The 17758-nt window shown below is 43.0% G+C and overlaps 1 protein-coding gene across 10 annotated transcripts in view; it reads right to left on the bottom strand.

Annotated features, from left to right (window-relative positions):
* The window catches only part of FOXP1 (forkhead box P1), a 598922-nt gene that overhangs the window by 498912 nt on the left and 82252 nt on the right, over positions 1–17758 (bottom strand). For 8 of the 10 annotated variants that reach the window (XM_057554352.1, XM_057554353.1, XM_057554350.1 and 5 more), the window contains exon 3: positions 7825–7954. The exons of the other annotated variants lie outside the window; for them this stretch is intronic. The gene's annotated coding sequence lies outside the window, so the exon portion shown is untranslated. The remainder of the gene's footprint in view (positions 1–7824; positions 7955–17758) is intronic. 10 annotated transcript variants of the gene reach the window in all.

Here is a 17758-nt window from a genome sequence, read left to right as displayed (position 1 = left end):
TACTGTCCAGAAAATTACTTCAACTCTTGGCTGATTCGGTTAGCATCTCCTCGCCCTAAGACTCCGTATCAATTAAATTACACCAGCAACTGAGGGCTGCCCAAGGTGGTGTGGAGGACAGAAGAACAAAAACCTGGTTCTACCCGGTGACTAGTTTCTCAACACCAGGCTAGGTAATGAGCTAGATCAGCCCCTCACTGCCCCCTCCCCAATGCACACACCTTTTTTTATTATAAAAGTGGTCAAATATATAAAGAAGTAGAGAAAATAGTGATCATGAACCCCATATGCCCACCACCCAGACTCTAGAAGAGCAAGATTATGCTCCATTTTTTCTTTTCTGAAAGATGTAAAGGAAACATGCCATTTCACCTTTACATAACCAAATATGCAACATTAAAAAATATGGAGAAAAAAATCCCCTTAATAATAACTGAATGCACATGCTGTAAGAAAAATTCCACAGAGCATACCTGAAACTAGCCTCCTGGCACTCCAGCCTGCAAATCTATCCTGGATGGACAGAAGTCCCTGCAGCCCATAGACAAGGGGCCTAAATGCACGTGACAAAGTGGCAGACCTGACTTTGTCAATGCCTGGCTCTGGCCCTGGGCACAAAAGCCCAGGAGCACAGGTTTTCCCTTTCTGCACACGTTCTCTGGATCAGCGGTCCTGCCGGTCCTATGTGGTCTGTTCATATTGTATCAAAGAAGAAAACTCCTCTCTTCGGATATTAGGAACTCCATGAGCCGCCATCACCAAAAGCATCTTTATTTAAGAAGAGGATCTGAAGGAAATACGCAACACTGAGCCCAACTGCATGAAACTGGGAGATTTTAGATTTAGAGGAAAAGCCCAGTGAGTAAGGAATATTTTTGAAAAATTTTTTGGAAGAAGTTATTCCCATTTTTTTAAATCACTGGTCCTGTAAAAATCCTGTGTGTAGATTAAGCTGCCATTTTAAATGAGTTGGAGTCCATTTCTTCCACAAAGACAACTAGAAGCTACAAAATCTTCCTTGCCTAAATTAAAGGCCCTTAGAGAACCATGGAATCAAAGATGAGGACGTAGCATGCCCTCCTGGTTAAGACACAGGCTTTGAAACTGGCCCACCTTGAGGTAAAACCCACTTGTAAAACCTGCTGTGTGATCCCGAGTAGTAACTTAGACACTGAGCTTCTGTCTTCTCAACAATAAAACCAGAATAATAATATCCAGAACACAGAGACGCTGTTAGAATTACATGAGATACCTAACGGGATATCCAAACCACTGTTGGAAAAATAAATGCCTGATGACTGGCTGCTATAATTACTCGGTACAAATATTACTAAAACCTCACAGAATATGAGGAGGGATGAAAAAGATTTCATCTCATGAGCCTCTTCCAATCACTTGGTTGGAGTTGCATGGAACAAACACTGTGTACAGAAAATCCAAGAGCCACCACCAGAACAGACCATAATGGGGCTCACAGATTTTGGCATCCTTGACCAAAGCCAACCATATCCTACAAATACGGCCCAACAGGTTACCAATTCACATGTTCACAACCACTTTCCAGAAGTCTGGTTACCATGACCATCACAAACAATCAAACAATATGTTGAAATGAAATTACAATGTACATTAACTAAATGGTACTTCAATACGCTAATTGCTCATTTTTCTTTTAAGGAGGAATTAAAAGGATGGCAGTTCTCAACAGGGTAGGGCAGCAGCCCGCATATAAACTGAATGGAAATTTCCTTCTCTTAGCCTCCAAGCATTATTTGAACCAAGTGAAGAGAAAACCGATTATTTTCAAAAACAACATGCCATGCAGCTGAAGTTCCTAGAATTTTACATCACGGAAGATATCATTTGAAATATAATAGCTGAATGCCTTCCTCCCTGGTACAGCTTGCTTCAGTGTATTGATAAAAACCAAGATTAATATGCGAAAGGAAATTGCAAGAAACTTGCCCTGCACCGGTCAGCACCTGGTACATGTGTGTGCCCCTCCCTTTAAGAAAGAAACTGCACTAGGAGAGGGAAAGTCTCAGTTTAGCTTTCACCCCACCACTTCCTTGCTGTGTCTGAGCCTGAGTTAATGCACAGGTAACAAGAGGGTGAGGAGAGTCTCTTCCTTGTCTTTTCCAAAGTTACATAAATTGAAGAAAAAAAAAAAAAAAAAAACCTACAAAACTGTAATGTTTCATACACATAACCCCCAAACCAGCTAAAAGGTAGGAAATAAACTGCCTACCAAACCATACAAATACGGTATACACATGATGTCAAAAATCCAACTGTTACACAACCACATAATTGCCAGAACTGTGCGTAAGATCTTCTCATTAACACACATTTAACCGCTGTGTGCCAGATATTGGGGTAAGTCTAGGATTTACAAAGACAAACTACAAAGTCTAGTCAAAAGCCACTTGCCTGACGTGATTCTGACCACTCATGTAAATGGTGAATTGGTAAGCTTGCCTCCAAGAATTTAAGTGGAGTAATTCTGAGGCCACACCCACACTGAGCAGAGGAGAGAATGCGATCAATTAGTGATGTCTGCCAGGGGCACAGGGATGGGCAGGGGTGGGGGAATTATAAAATCAAAAGTGTGTCAAGAATGTTTGCCACTTTTGATTTAGGCAAAGGATTCGATGCTTTGTGCAGGTGTCAGGGGAACAAAAGCCTGCCCACTACATTAAAAGTTTACAGTGAATTTGTATGTCCAGAAAAATGTGTGTATAATCCCATAAGGGGCTTAGAGAGAAATGGAAAATACCTGCAATATAAATGCAGATTACCTTTATTACAAAATTGGATCATATTCTCATTCCTAGACTAATTTCCTATATCATAAAACCTATATTCAATTTTATAAATAGCATACACCAAGAATCATAAATTCAGTTAATGCAGAAATATAACAGATTTTTTTTTTTTTTAATAAAAGTGAGAAAAGGCTGTTTTAGAACAAGTATCTGAAAGGACAGAAAGGGTTCTTTCTTTGAAGATATGTTTTTTCGTCTGACTCTACCTCCTTGGGGACATAACTAGAGAAGAAATAAATTTCACAGCTAATATATATGAAGTAACATGTTTAACATTATCCAATGAATTTATATCTACCTACACCATATAAATTTATCTCACATAAACTGTCACCTCCAAGAAAATTCATTAAAACAATGTTATAGCTTCCGAATTAAATGCAATTTTCTAATTGGAATTTAATCTTACAATAGTAGTTGGCGGATTTTCTTTTTTAATTGACAAATGGAATAATTCATTAGTTTGTCTTACAGTTCTATGGGAAGAATTTAACAGTAAATGTGACATAGAGACTGGCTAGCCACTGCTGTGAGGTACTGGGGGGGTTGTGGGAGGGAAGGGGGCTTGGAGGTTCTTTCATCATCAACAGAACTCCTCCCACTGCTTATGGGCGGGGAAGGATGGACACTCTTCCTCTCACCCTCCTGAATTACAGCATTACTAATATATTCCATTACCTCCACGTAAATGTCATGTTAATTTCTGATCATCATCAAGCCAGACAATGGCTTCCCCCTTGGCCCCTTAGCCAATTAGCTATGTGGAAAATAGTCAGCCAATTACATTACTTGTATTACGTTAGGGACTGGAGAGAGAGAAGCAAAATAAACGCCTCGAAAATACTTCCGAGATAAAATGTAAGTTGACACTGTCTTCCCGTGCTGGAGTCCAAGTTATACAATCTGATAGGCAGCTGCCAGCACTCATAACTGCTTATTAAATCTAGGCTCTCTTTATGGCGTGAGTGAAGATCTGTATTTTTACCAATATTAGGTTCACTGTGTTATGAAAGAGACCAAAAAACTTAAGATCATTCGCTCCAGCTTAAAAAACATATTATGTAGTTTATTAAATTGTTAAAATTACTTTTCAAAGTCAACATTTCAGGGACTGAAGTTTCAGCACAACAAAGTGGCCTGGCCCACTGACAGCTTCCCGCACAAGGCAGCTCAGAAGGGGAGCCCACCTGCAAGCCTTCCTGTTCCCAGACGCCTGCTACCTGCCCCACCTCCTCCCGGAAGCTGAACCACCGCCACACCGCACCCCAAAACCAATGACCAAAATCCACAGTCTTGAGTTTTATAAAAAAATCCAGGAACTTCCAGCCACCAAGTGGGCCCACTATCAAGCCTTACATGAGAAGGACTATTTTCTGTGTTTTTACCGCTTTCTAGTAGGTCAAAAGCTGGGCATTTGATTATGAGAGAGACCCAAAGAGGAACTGTAGGCAAATAAGGAAAAACAACCGGTGACAAAACAATGCTGCATGATTCTTACACTCTTATCCCAGATCCACCAGCAAGTGACGGTTTACTGGCAGGAACGATGCAATGCCGAGGCACAGGCTGACAAACAAGCCAACATATTTGCCATCTACGGTCAACTTTTCTTGAGAAAACTCTATGCAAATCCAGACTGTTATTATCACATTTATTAATAACACTGTGGCTAACTGCCTATTAAATATGCACAGACTTAGCCGGTCTTCACTCTTGGAGTCTCGTGATGTGCATCAGATAGGTACCAACATCAACTAAAGCTTCACGCCGGCTGGGGGAAACAGGAGCCAACTCTGATTCCCTGCTGGCGAGGGCATTAAAGAATCACATCACAAAGAGACGCCTCAAGTGCTCAGCCCTTCTTTCTCTGTATCCTGCCCCTAAGCTAATTTATTATGCAAGCATGGTTATCACCAACATAAATTGAGTACATTACCCAACTACTCATTTTCTGAACTTGAAATTTTGCCATGATGATCTACTTGTGTAAACCTTTTATCATATGGCTTCTTTTCTTTCTTTTTTTTTTAAATTTTTTATTTATTTATTTACTTATTTTTGGCTGTGTTGGGTCTTCGTTTCTGTGCGAGGGCTTTCTCTAGTTGCGGCGAGCGGGGGCCACTCTTCATCGCGGTGCGCGGGCCTCTCACTATCGCGGCCTCTCTCGTTGCGGAGCACAGGCTCCAGACGCACAGGCTCAGTAATTCTGGCTCACGGGCCTAGTTGCTCCGCGGCATGTGGGATCCTCCCAGACCAGGGCTCGAACCCGTGTCCCCTGCATTGGCAGGCAGACTCTCAACCACTGCGCCACCAGGGAAGCCCCTGGTTTCTTTTCTTTGCACCGGAGTGAGGAGATCTGTTGTTCTAGCTGTCTACTGCTAGGACTGGGACCTTGTTCTATCATGAGGTCACTTACCACGAAACATTTCACTCAGAATTGGAGCTGATTTCATGCCTAAAGACTGCAAGTTATCAGCTGTAACAATTAACTGGTGTTTCTTTTGGTTACTTGATAAACTGTCAAGTTCTAAAAGCCGTAGGACTATGAATACGTTTTTGACAATAGAAGGATTAACTAGCTATCAGATATACAATGCATCCACGGCCAGGTTATTGCATCACAGAGGAAGAGAATCAGTCCTTTAATCAAACCTCGAAGGTGTACTCTGAGGATAAACAACGATAAAGAATCACAACACATACTCCAGCTCATCAGATTTCAAGGATCTCTACTTCCTACTAAAAACACAGTGAAGGCAAATTGATTACAATCTGATAAATACAAAGCATTTCCTTATTTAGAAAAAACTGGTAATCGACTGGGCCTAACTGTACTTTATCAATTCAAGAGATATCATTTTCATTACAGTTCTTCAGATTGATTTTTCACATAGCAGGCCTTACCCAAATGAAATTAATGAATAAAATGAGCCTGGTCTTCAATAAATCCATTCATGTGGTTTTGTTCAATTTCATACATCAATTTATGACAGTGACATTGAGTCAGACTCTCTCAGTACTGAAGACAGAGATGACAGGTAACCTCAAACTTGAGTTTGTTGCTATTTCAATACCTTCAGCAGAATTCCAACCACTTCTTTGAATTCTCATGTTTATACGAGACAGACCCAGGCTTTGTTCTCAACTCTACCTGGATCCCCAAAGATAGAACTTTTTATAATGTCTGCTATCTGCTCACTGGTCTACAGACCACTCACAAAAGTCTATCATAGCTGGTTAGCAATAGAAAACCTCAGAAGAACTTCATAGGAGAAAGAACCACAGGACTTGCCCAGGACCGCCCCATAAGATGATCAAAGCACCCTAACAGATCTAAAATTCCATGACTCCATTAACTATTAATTTTCATGGTATACATCCTTGCCTTATGTGTTACTGGTTTCTACTTGCTTTATTTCTTGCCACGAAAGAATACTGTAAGGAAGATATAAGACTCTGTTTTTCCTCTATCTCCAGCTCCAGCAGAATGAAATGCAAAGGATAAGTAGTCAGATGCCAAACTAGCCTAAGTGGAAGTGAATTTTAAACCCCACAGGCTCTTTGAGGATCATCTGGTCCCTGATATTTGGGCTGGTGGCTTCACCAGGGCTCCTTTAATCTATGAAATGGGAAGGATTTGTCAAAATGACCTCTAACTGTAAAATCTTTAAAAAGCTGGCCCAAACAGCTAAATGCAAAACAATATCTTAAAGAGACACATATCAGCAAAGAACGTTTACAGAATTGCGGGGCTTGGATGTCACAATCTCTGTAATTGAGATAAGCTAGAGAGAATCACTGAGGATAAAATAACCTGGGATACAGCTCTGACCTAGCCCAGGGACACAGACATCTCCATTAGACTCTCTGGGCTGCAGATGCTCCATCTGTAAAGTGAGGGGATTTAAATAGCCAACTTCTAGGGCCTTGTTAGCACGGACAAACACGACACTCTAACCTACCTGCTTTATTTTAAACATAGGAAATCAAAACAGACCAACTTGCCCCATGTCAGCTAGCTATCAGGTCTCCCAATTTCTAATACAGTGCTCTTTCTACTTCACTATACTTCCATCCATTAAATAGAAACTGTTTCAAATACAACTCCACTAAGACAAACAAGATGAGTTTATGCCAATGGTGCTTATCATTAAATGCCATTCACTACAAAACTGAAACCAAATGGTTCCCCATAAAGCTGACCTCGTGTTATGACAAAGCTACCATTGAATGATGTCAGAGTTTTTACCCAAAACACCTGGCCTCAACCAATTCTTGTCTCTGATAAAGGCAAGTCACAATTGTTCATTCATTACTACAGGGGAGCCCGTGAGTTCTGAAGAACATGATAGATACCATCAAATATACAGAAAAAGAGCATCACGTCCCTTCTAACTTCCCCCTAAAAATTACAGTGAATAACCTGATGAGGAGAACTATGATAGAAAAAAATGCTCATGAGTCTTTCTGAAAATCTGAGAGACCACAGTTCCCAACCCTTTAACTTTCTCAAGAGCCCCAGTCATGTGGAAGGCTTGCGATGGGACTTCCTCAATGAACAAATCAGACTTAAATCCCCCACCACCACCCACGACTCAAGATGAGGTTATGATTGTCTTATTTCATGGTGGTTCATTTTATCACCAAGTTTTAATGGGACCAAAAAAGCAATTACTCTTTCAACCGCGCACGTAGCTCATCATCTAGGTAGTCCACACTTCGGTGTATGCGTAAAAGAATCATGCAAACAGAAAAAGTTCTCCTGTGTCCTATTATGTCTTTTATAAATCCTAAGATCATTGTCCAAGTTATCCAAAAAGGTTATACCAGAAAACAATGACAGGGTGACTCTTCTTTCGAAACGAGAGTCTCTCATCTTCAGTGTTAATGGTTCTGATGAATTGGGGACTTTTTTCAGTTTCCTGCATTGTGCAGGACCCCTTCAGCCAACATTTGGTCTTATGAATTTTCAGACGAATAATAGTAAATGTTCACTCACCCTTTTGGCCAGCAGGCATCACATCCGTCCGTTCATGGTTGACAGCAAATCAGACAAGGGATTGAAGCCCTCACCATTGCCCAAATGTTTCGTTCGGAAACTGGAATTGTCAGCAAAAGCTCCTGGGACACTGCAATACAAAATTTTTTTTTTTTTTTTTTTTTTTTTTTTTTTACACATAGCTAAGATGTAACTTCTAAAACCACCACTTCCTTAAACTTGAAAACAGCACGACAGACATCGAATCTAGAGGTAGGGGAAAACACCTTTCAAACGAGGGTATGTCAATATATCAAGTGTGATGTTGTAAAATATGAACCGGAAATAATGTTTTGAAAGATACAGTTACCAATTACTTCAACACATACCCTGAAAGGTTGTTGTTTATTGCAGACTTTGTGCCAAATATTTTATGTATTTTGGCGTTACAAAAATATTTTTTGTCCAATTGTCAGGTGCCCAGGTAACAATAAGCTGCTTTAGCTCAAATCTGACATGGATAAATGTATTGATTCCTATTAAGTAACTCTCTTTTCCAGAAGATAGAAACATATGAAAATAAAATTATTTCAAACATAACAGTGAACATCCAAACTGGGAAGAGAGGTAACCATAATCATTTTCCTCCAAAATAATTCTATAAATGTTTATGAATTACATAAGGAGCAAGACTCAGAGATGTTTCCATCAAGAGAAAACATACTACGTAATGCATAGACATCCAAGTGGAGAAGCCTGAATTCTGGACCCAGTATTGTCACATCAATCACTTGTATGGCTCCAGGAAAGCCATTTAATGCCTCAGGATCCCAGTTCTTTAATCTGCAAGGTCAAGTCATTAACTGATGCTCTCCACAGCCCTTCTTCCTCTCAGCATCTTTGTCTTACTGGTTAAAGCACACTTATTCCAAATAACCTAAACTATTAGCTTCCCCTTTAAGCTTCCGGATTAAAAAGAAGGTTTTTACCACAAATCACTCCTATGCTGATCTGCCATCAACACCAGAGCTGAGTTGTGGGCAGAGGGTCGTGCACCTGAGCAGAAGAATTCTCACCCTGGCACTAGTGCCAAGCCTTGGTGCACCTGCACCCTCGGCAGCTGACAACATTCACTGGGTGCCCAAGGAAGGTTTCCATTCCTCTCCCAAGAGTACGGCTCCAACTCCTATGGAAATGCGCCCACATGTACTATAGATGAGTGTTTCTCAAACTTTAGTACGCGGAAGAATAACCTGAAGAGCTTTTTAAAATACAGATTCCTGGGCCCCATCCCCACAGACACTGATTCATTGGTCTGGAATTGGGCCTGAGATTCTGTATTTCTACTGAAATACCAAGGAAGGTGGATACTGCCAATCACAGTTTGTGTCCAAATGATAAAGCCCCGTCGTCCAAACTTCAGGTAGCCTTGAGACCCAAGAAGCATTTCCAAGGCTCACGGAAGCTCTGCAAAGCTACTAAGTCGACGTCACGTAGCAAAAAGAAAGGGGCTGAGAATGCTCACCATCTTTAGGACAAAATCTTTTTCTTTCTCTGGCCTAGAAGACCCTGCATAATCTGGTCACTTTCTGCTTTCTCTGACACTGCTGCCAGCCACCAACTCCATAACCATGTACGACATGGATGCGGTGGCCTTCCTTCCACTTCAAGCAAGCCAAGGGTTTTCCTGCCTCAGGCCTGGTGCCCTGGCTTTCGCAGCTACCTGGAACGCCACGATCTTACTCCTTACACAAGTGGCTCTGTCTCATCACAGGGTCTCAGGGGCAAAGGCCGCTTCAAGAAGGCTGTCCCACCTACCTACTTAAGCTAGGTCCCCAGTCACTCTAATTACATCATCCTATTTGCTTTCTCCAGAGCTCTTAGCATCCCCTATCAACTTTTTTCTCATGTATTCACTTGTCCTCTCCACTAGACTGTAAGCTCCACACGATAAGGAAACGTCTCTGTTGGGTTCATCACTGTCCTCCGAAAATTCAGAAGAACGCTGGGCTCACGGCAGCCACTCAACACAGAGTCAACAAACGAATCAACAAGTGAAAGAATTAATTCCTCAGCATCCTCTAAACGTACCATTGCCATTTATTGAAAACTCATGCTGTACCGCATACTGTTTTCAAGTATTTTACAACAGGTATTTCATTGAATTCTATTCTTACCACCAAGCTCCTAGTACATACTCTTACATGCACATAAGAAAACTGAGGCACAGAGAGTTTTAGTAACCTGCTCAAGATCACACAGCTACAGGGGCTTGACTCTACACAGCTTGCGCTCACAAGGAATCGTATTTTTCCAGCCAATACACTAATACAAAAATTGTGTGTGCCTACCTTGCACTAGACACTCTTCTGACAAGCCCATTATTGCCACGTGGCAGCATGAACCCAGGGCTACAGGAGCTTCCAATTCCACAAACAAAGGCAGAAATCCAGATGACTATTTTGTGAAATTTCCTCATTTTTCAAAGACAGCAGCTAACGTTTTAATAGTACACATTAAAAAAAAGAAAAGAGGGCTTCCCTGGTGGCGCAGTGGTTGAGAATCTGCCTGCCAATGCAGGGGACACGGGTTCAAGCCCTGGTCTGGGAAGATCCCACATGCCGCGGAGCAACTAGGCCCGTGAGCCACAACTACTGAGCCTGCGCATCTGGAGCCTGTGCTCCGCAACAAGAGAGGCCGCGACAGTGAGAGGCCCGCGCACCGTGATGAAGAGTGGCCCCCGCTCACCACAACTAGAGAAAGCCCTCGCACAGAAACGAAGACCCAACACAGCCATAAATAAATAAATAATTAATTAATAAAAAAAAAATACTACTGTATTTATTTAAAAAAAAAAAAAGAAAAAGAACCCTTGCAACCCGTGTAACAAATTATGGCTAGGGTTACGCCACGGCTCAGGTCTGCAATTCTACAGGGATTCGGAAGCACAGAGAAGCTGCACAAGTGGACACAGGAAACCACAGTAGGTATCTAAGCAGTTAAGGGCTTTTGAGAGCAATTATCTTGAGCAAGTTTTGGAAGGAACTGGAAGATGGGGTGGAAAAGGGATGCCATCAAATCAGGACATCATCGTCAAAGGCTTACAGGCGGATGAAACAGGCAAGACACACCAAAGAACAGCGGTGAGGAGGGAGGGATCACGCTTCTCTTCAGCATGGGAGCAGCGTCTGGCTTCTAGCTAAGACGTAAGTTGGTCAATCAACGCTTAAGAGTATCATTAGTGCTGTCCGGTTTGACCTCCTAAAACACTACAGTCCCCAGGCATATCCAAAAATAAAGGACAAACTATCACCGTGGTGTGTGGAATTTTTCTGGTTTTGTTTGTGTGTTTTGTTAAGAATCCAACTGACCCAATACCGAATTCCATCTCCACCAAGCTCTATAACTCTAACCAAGATACTATGTGAATGATATATACTGTAGTTTTTATATGGACTTTAAATACACTCTCTAGATACACATACATATAATACATACATACATATATACACATATATATATAAAATACAAGCTCTATAACTCTAACCAAAATACTATATAAACTATAGATACTATAGTTTTTAATATGCATTTATAGCACATATACTATAAAATACATACTATATATATACATACTACAATACATGCACATATACTATAAAATATAAGCTGTATAACTCTAACCAAAATACCACAAACTATATACTATTCTATAGCTTTTCAGGTGTTCATAGTACATATACTATAAAATACATAGCATATACATATATATAATATACACATATATACTATAAAATCAAGTTCTATAACTCTAACCAAAACTCTGACCTCTAGAAATGAAAAACATAGCAACTGAAATTTAAAAGGAAAAAAAAAAAAAACCCACCAGAAGAGAAGATAGTATCCAAATAAATTATCCAGAACACTGCCCGGAGGCAAAAACTATCTACCTAGAATTATATGCCCAGAAAAATTACCTTTCAAAAATGAGAGTGAAATAAAGACCTTTTCAGACAAACAAAAGTTTATCACCTCTCTACAAGGACATTCAGAAAGATGCATTTCAGGCCCAAAGAAAAGGATTTTAGGAAGAAGGTTGCTTGATCTAAGAAGGAAGGGGGAGCCAAAATAATGGAGAACTTTGGAGTAAATGAAAAGTGAATGCTTTAAAATGACATGCAGGGGCTTCCCTGGTGGCGCAGTGGTTGAGAGTCTGCCTGCTAGTGCAGGGGACACGGGTTCGAGCCCTGGTCTGGGAAGATCCCACATGCCACGGAGCGGCTGGGCCCGTGAGCCACAACTACTGAGCCTGCGCGTCTGGAGCCTGTGCCCCGCAACGGGAGGGGCCGCGATAGTGACAGGCCCGCGCACCGCGATGAAGAGCGGTCCCCGCACCGCGATGAAGAGTGGCCCCCACTTGCCGTAACCAGAGAAAGCCCTCGCACGAACCGAAGACCCAACACAGCCAAAAATAAAATAAAATAAATAAATAAAGTAGCTATTAAAAAAAAAATGTATTCCATGTTTATATTTCCAGTTCAGATCTCTCTTTAAAAAAAAAAAAAATGACATGCAGGTCTCAAAATTTAAAAAAAAAACAAAAGTCTGGCAACGCCATCACTTGCTTCCCACCTAGGCTTACTCGTTCACACTGGCTGTCAATCACCAAGGTCCTGGACTGCAAACTTGATATGGAACGAGGGCACCCGCTTGAAATGCAGATTCCTGCCCAGAGATTATCAATCTGCATTTCCACCAGATACTCCAGGGAACTCTGATGAAGGTGCGCCCTTGCCTCTACTCTGAAGAGTGCTGCGACACTGCAGGGCCAGGAACCCAGGGAGCTCCAGGGGCTTAGCCTGGGGAGGTCCCAGCTGACACTCCAGCTGGCCTTTGTTCTTTTCCACTTCACTTACAGCCCCAGAGAGCACCTTGGCCCAGTGGGTCAGCAGCAACCCTGCCTCAACCCTGCTAGTCAGGAGCTGCAATAAATTAAAAGCCCATTAAAATATTTTACAGAAAAGCCTAGAAGTGCTGAACCATTAATTGTGCTATATTCAATCTGTTTTCCCGGAGATTTGAAAAGCCAGATTACCATCTTGGGGGTCATTAGAAAGAATGAAGCTTTCTCCTTTTTCAATTTACATATTTAAAAATGCATAGATCCTTCCAGTGGCTACTACAACAGGCTTTCCAAGGCCGGCGGCGGCCACTCCCCCCCTCTAACCAAAGAGAAAGAAGCCTGGGGTGCCGTGGGGTCTTGCCTTGTGTTTTCAAGTAAGGAATCAAAACGCAGGGCCTGTGGTTGCAAAACAGCTCCAGGAAAACAGGTAGAGGCAGCCACAAAACAACAGTGCTGTTTTCTTGTTTTGTTCTCCCCTCTTTATTTTTCCCTGCAGCAATCCTTGCTCAGCACAAGTCTGCAGGGAGCTGGAAAGAGCAGCTGTGGTTCCCTGAGGCCAAGACCTAGCAATCAAGTTGTTTACCAAACACTGCCAGGCCCCGGGAAAACAACAGCAGCACAGGCAGCATTTGCATCTGTTTTTCAAAAACAACCTCCAAAAGTCTGGGCCCTGCCGGGTACTTCCTGGCATGGCTGAGAGGAGCACTTGGAAATTAAAGGCATGAACTGCCTGGGGTACGAGCCCCTATGGCCTACATGTCATCCATTATTCCATTTCTTTTGAAGAGTGCCTATCCGAAAAATAAAAAGGATTGGGGGTGTGCAGAGTTTCCAAGCAGGGGATTCAAACAGACAGCGTGCTCGTCACTGGCCTTTCCAAGCAAGATAACAGTGGCCATTTTAGCAAACTGGCATACTTCGCTGGCCATCCAACACCTCAGGACATCCAGCTGTGGTTCTCAATCTTGAACGAGCACCAGAACCTCCGGGAGGGCTAAGAAAACACAGATTGCTGGGCCCCTCCCGTGGAGTGTCTCATTCAGTAGGTACAGGGCGGGGCCTGGAAATCTCCAGCAAGTTCCCGCGTGATGCCGGTGCTACTGGTGCAGGCACCACGCTTTGGGAAGCACTGCTTGTAGAGCTAGATGCTTCCTTACCATCCTGAAGATCTGGGGCCTCCTGTCCCACATTAACCTTTCCCATGCATCTGGCACTGTCACACCCAAAGGAGGTCACAGGACAAAACGGACCGGATGGTTTTCCGTTTGTTCCTCCAGGTCCTCCATCTGCCACGTTGCCCCAGCCCTCCACCTTGCTCTGTGTGTCTTGGAAGGCCCCCCTGCGCGGAGGCATCAACAGGTACCCTTGTCTTCTGGCTTCCAGCTGGTACAACCAATGGAGGTCTCATCTCAGGAGGACAGAGAAGATGGGGCATTTATCACCGGGGCACCGGAGGTTGACTATGAAGGATCACAGCTCCTCCCAGGCAGTCCTCTCCCTACAGCTACTGTATCCAGGCTCCACCACGTGCCCCCGCTTTGTCCTCTCAAAGGGACAAAGCCTAGGAAAGGGACAAGCCACCTATTTCCTACCGGGACCCTGACACAAAACTCAAATTCAGTGGCTTCTCCACTAGATTTCCCTTGGCTTGAGAATGCTATATCTGGAATTTTTTAGACCCACACAACATAAATAAGTATATGTGAACATACACACCCATATACATGTACGTATGATTATACATATATATACATATACATCTTTATAGATTTCTTCACGTAGCTCCATCAGATAAGGTCAGGAGACCTGGGCGGCCACGGCCAAGGCCATCTCATGGGGTTTGCACCTGTGCTCCTTCAGGGCCCTGAGCCACAGGAAGAGCGGGCCCACTCTGTCTAATCGGTTACACAACCTGATAGGAAGGGGAGCATTTGTGAGAGCTTCAATCCTTCTCTAATTTACTAACTTAGTTTCTCCTTTGTTGCAAATAGCACCAAAATAGAAAGAGAACAGAAGTGGGTGGAGCAGGCGCCATCACCAGCTCCTGGGAATAACTTTCTGACAACGCTGAACCCAGTTCAGAAAGCACGTCGGCTGCGGAAAATGGCGTGTGTCGTCAGCTCACAAATAAAACGCCAATCTGCCCCAATTAATAAGGCTCGGAGAAGAAGAGCAAATAATACTTCCGTTTTTAAAATAATCGTAACCTCAAGTGTACCCTAGACAGGCATCTATCTGAGCAGCTAAGTTCTAAAGTTCTAGTCAAAATGGTCACCCGGATTTAACCAAATGGGTCACCACAGCAACGAGTGTGGCTTCGATGAGCCCACTGGAGTTCGTTTCAATTAAGTTCCCTAGAACTAATCACTATTACTTGTACTTAACTTTCACTAATAAGATCTCTTTCAACTCACCAGAGGACTTACTGATATCTATGTTCAAAAACAGGATTTTAAGTAAACCCCTTAGATTAATTAGAACACATGGGGAATATGGTGTCTGTGTAATTACTTTTCTAGTTCACTGAGGCTTAACCAGAAACCTGTTTTGTTTGTTTATTGCTCTTCTTCACTAAAAATCCCCTAAACATTCCATTTAAAACTTGAAGTCTGGCCCTCCTGCTTCATCTGTCTGCCTCTCCCCACCTCCCCGGTAAGAACCCAGCTTCTGTCTGAACCCTGCCAAAGACAATGAGTGACTTAACTGTCACCCCCTCTTCAAGGAGTAGATGTACCCTCATCCTGTTGCCTCCCGGCCATTCCAGAATCCCATTTCATCCTTCATCTTGGCTCCAGTGCTCACTTCTTCCCACCGCCCTCCGAGACCAACATCATGAACAATCTGGAGACTTCCCTTTTTCCTTAAAGATATCCCTTTCACCTTTCCCAGAAGCCATTCACTCAATATCCCTTGACCTCAGGCAAACAAAGAGGGAAGAGTTGGCCTTTCTTTAATTCCCTTTGTTAGAGCCAAGTTCTGGCTCTGCTAACAGTCTACCTTGTCTGCCATGTACCCCCAAGGAGAACACCACTGTCCCTCCCCACTGTGATTCCCTGATCCTTGAAAACCCTTCTTCTGATGACCGTATGTGAGGGGACCACTGCTCCCAACCCAGCCACATGGCTTTTGCCTCTAAATGTCAAGGATGCTCTTCTACACCTTTCTCAGATGTTTTAGTATCTGGTTCACAATTTCGGTCTACATCCCTTCACTGTGACCACTTCTATCGACCTCAACAGCCATGAAGATGGTCCTTCCAACAGCCTGGCCAAGGCTTACATCAGGCCTGGTACAGATAAGGTACCACTCAAAAAAAAAAAAAAAAATCATTCACTGAGTGAATACACTCCTGGTTATCTTAACTTTCTTACCCTAAAAGCTTCCAGTCTATTTGAGAAGCAGTATAGGGCAGTAGTTGAGAGCACAGGCTATGGAATAGACTTCCCATGTCCCATCCTATAGCTATGCTACCTACTAGCTATAACCTTGGGCAAATTCCTCCATACCTGAAAATTGGGATAATATTTGCCCGTAAGAGTAAGGGCTCATTAAATACTAATTAACCAGAACCACTTGCTCTACACCTGAGGGCGTGACCAAAACTTGGATCTCACCATCCCTTAGAACCGCTCCACCTCGAACGAAGACCTTGAATTCTGAAATTCACTAACAACCTCCCACAGAGCCACCTGGGACTGGGCCACCTCTCCTGAATTTGCTCCTGGACTGCACCGAGACAAGGCACCGTCCCTCAAGTCCTTAACTCTTTGCCACACGCACAATTCGTCATCCCCCTTCTAACCTTCCTCTCTCGTACAGCATCGAAGGCTCACTCCATGTACCCTGAAAACCCCTGTATCACTCAGGATGCCCTTGTCTTTTCTACCAACTTCCTGCTCGAGCCCTTTGGTTCCTTCACCAGAGTGATCTGGGTGAGGCCAGGCTTGGGTGTGATTCATGGTTTATACCCTGGATGTCTACACTACAGTGCCCAGGACACAGAAGGTCATTACATGTGATATTAATCTGGGCTCTTTCAGGGAGCCAGGAAGATTCCCCATAAGCCTACTTGGCACTCTACCTATGGCAAGTTGCTATTTAAGAATCATGGGAACTCCAGGCTCAATTTCACAAATACCTTCCACTCGTGGTTCAGTTCAGTGGCACAAAATACAAACCTTCCATCCTCATTGGCAAACTGGGCTGAGCTAAGAGAGCAGGGCTTAAAAAGGTGAGCCGCCTACTGGCAGGGCGAGTGGTGTCTCTGTCCTTGAGGCCCAGGGGAGCCTCAGTTGCTCCCGGGAAGAACAGTCAAGTGAGCAGAGAGCTGACTGCCACCTGGGCTCTTTATAAGGCTTTTGTGGTAAACATGTTTACTTTCTTTTCATTGGCTGGGCTTGTCGTGATCAAGTATTTTGTTTTGAGTCTTGCTCTATAAACATGTTTACTTGGAGGGGAGAGCTTTTTGATAGCTGGTACACTTGTTTTTTGCACTTTTAAATTCAGAACATATTTTTCACAGCCCGTGGTGAACAACTCAAGGTGGTAAACAAATGATATTATTTCATCTTCACTCTAGAGAGGTGATCCCTCTGTATCCGCTCAAAAGCTGGAAGTGGGTTGTGGGTAACCAAGGCTCTCTATTAGATGAGAACAAGAATCACATTCATAGTGACGATGCTACTAACAGAAACTTATCACTGTAATTTTTGACAATGGCGGGTCGTGCAGAAGAAGGAAGAGTAGCAAACCCAAGCCTCAGTTTCCCCGGCGGTAACATTCTGTGGGAAGTGACACCCCACGGTGAAACCAGAGGTTGTCGTGTGAATGGATGGGATCCATATTTTCTGCGAGAAGTTAAGATTACATAATCCGCATACACAGCTGATATGGGGGAGGAATAAAACAACTTTTTTAAAAATGAAGAAACCAACTAGGTCACAATATTAACTGCAATTCTTCCAGATGCCTTGTCAAATGATGATTTCTGCCGGCTTTATAATTAAGAAAAAGGTAGTGGCTTCAGCTGTAAAAAGGAACAGTCCTCCATTA

Source organism: Balaenoptera acutorostrata, chromosome 10, assembly GCF_949987535.1.
Source record: "Balaenoptera acutorostrata chromosome 10, mBalAcu1.1, whole genome shotgun sequence".
Lineage (NCBI taxonomy): Eukaryota > Metazoa > Chordata > Mammalia > Artiodactyla > Balaenopteridae > Balaenoptera > Balaenoptera acutorostrata.
The sequence above is the reverse complement of the archived record's forward strand: the minus strand, read 5'-3'. Positions and strand labels throughout refer to the sequence as shown.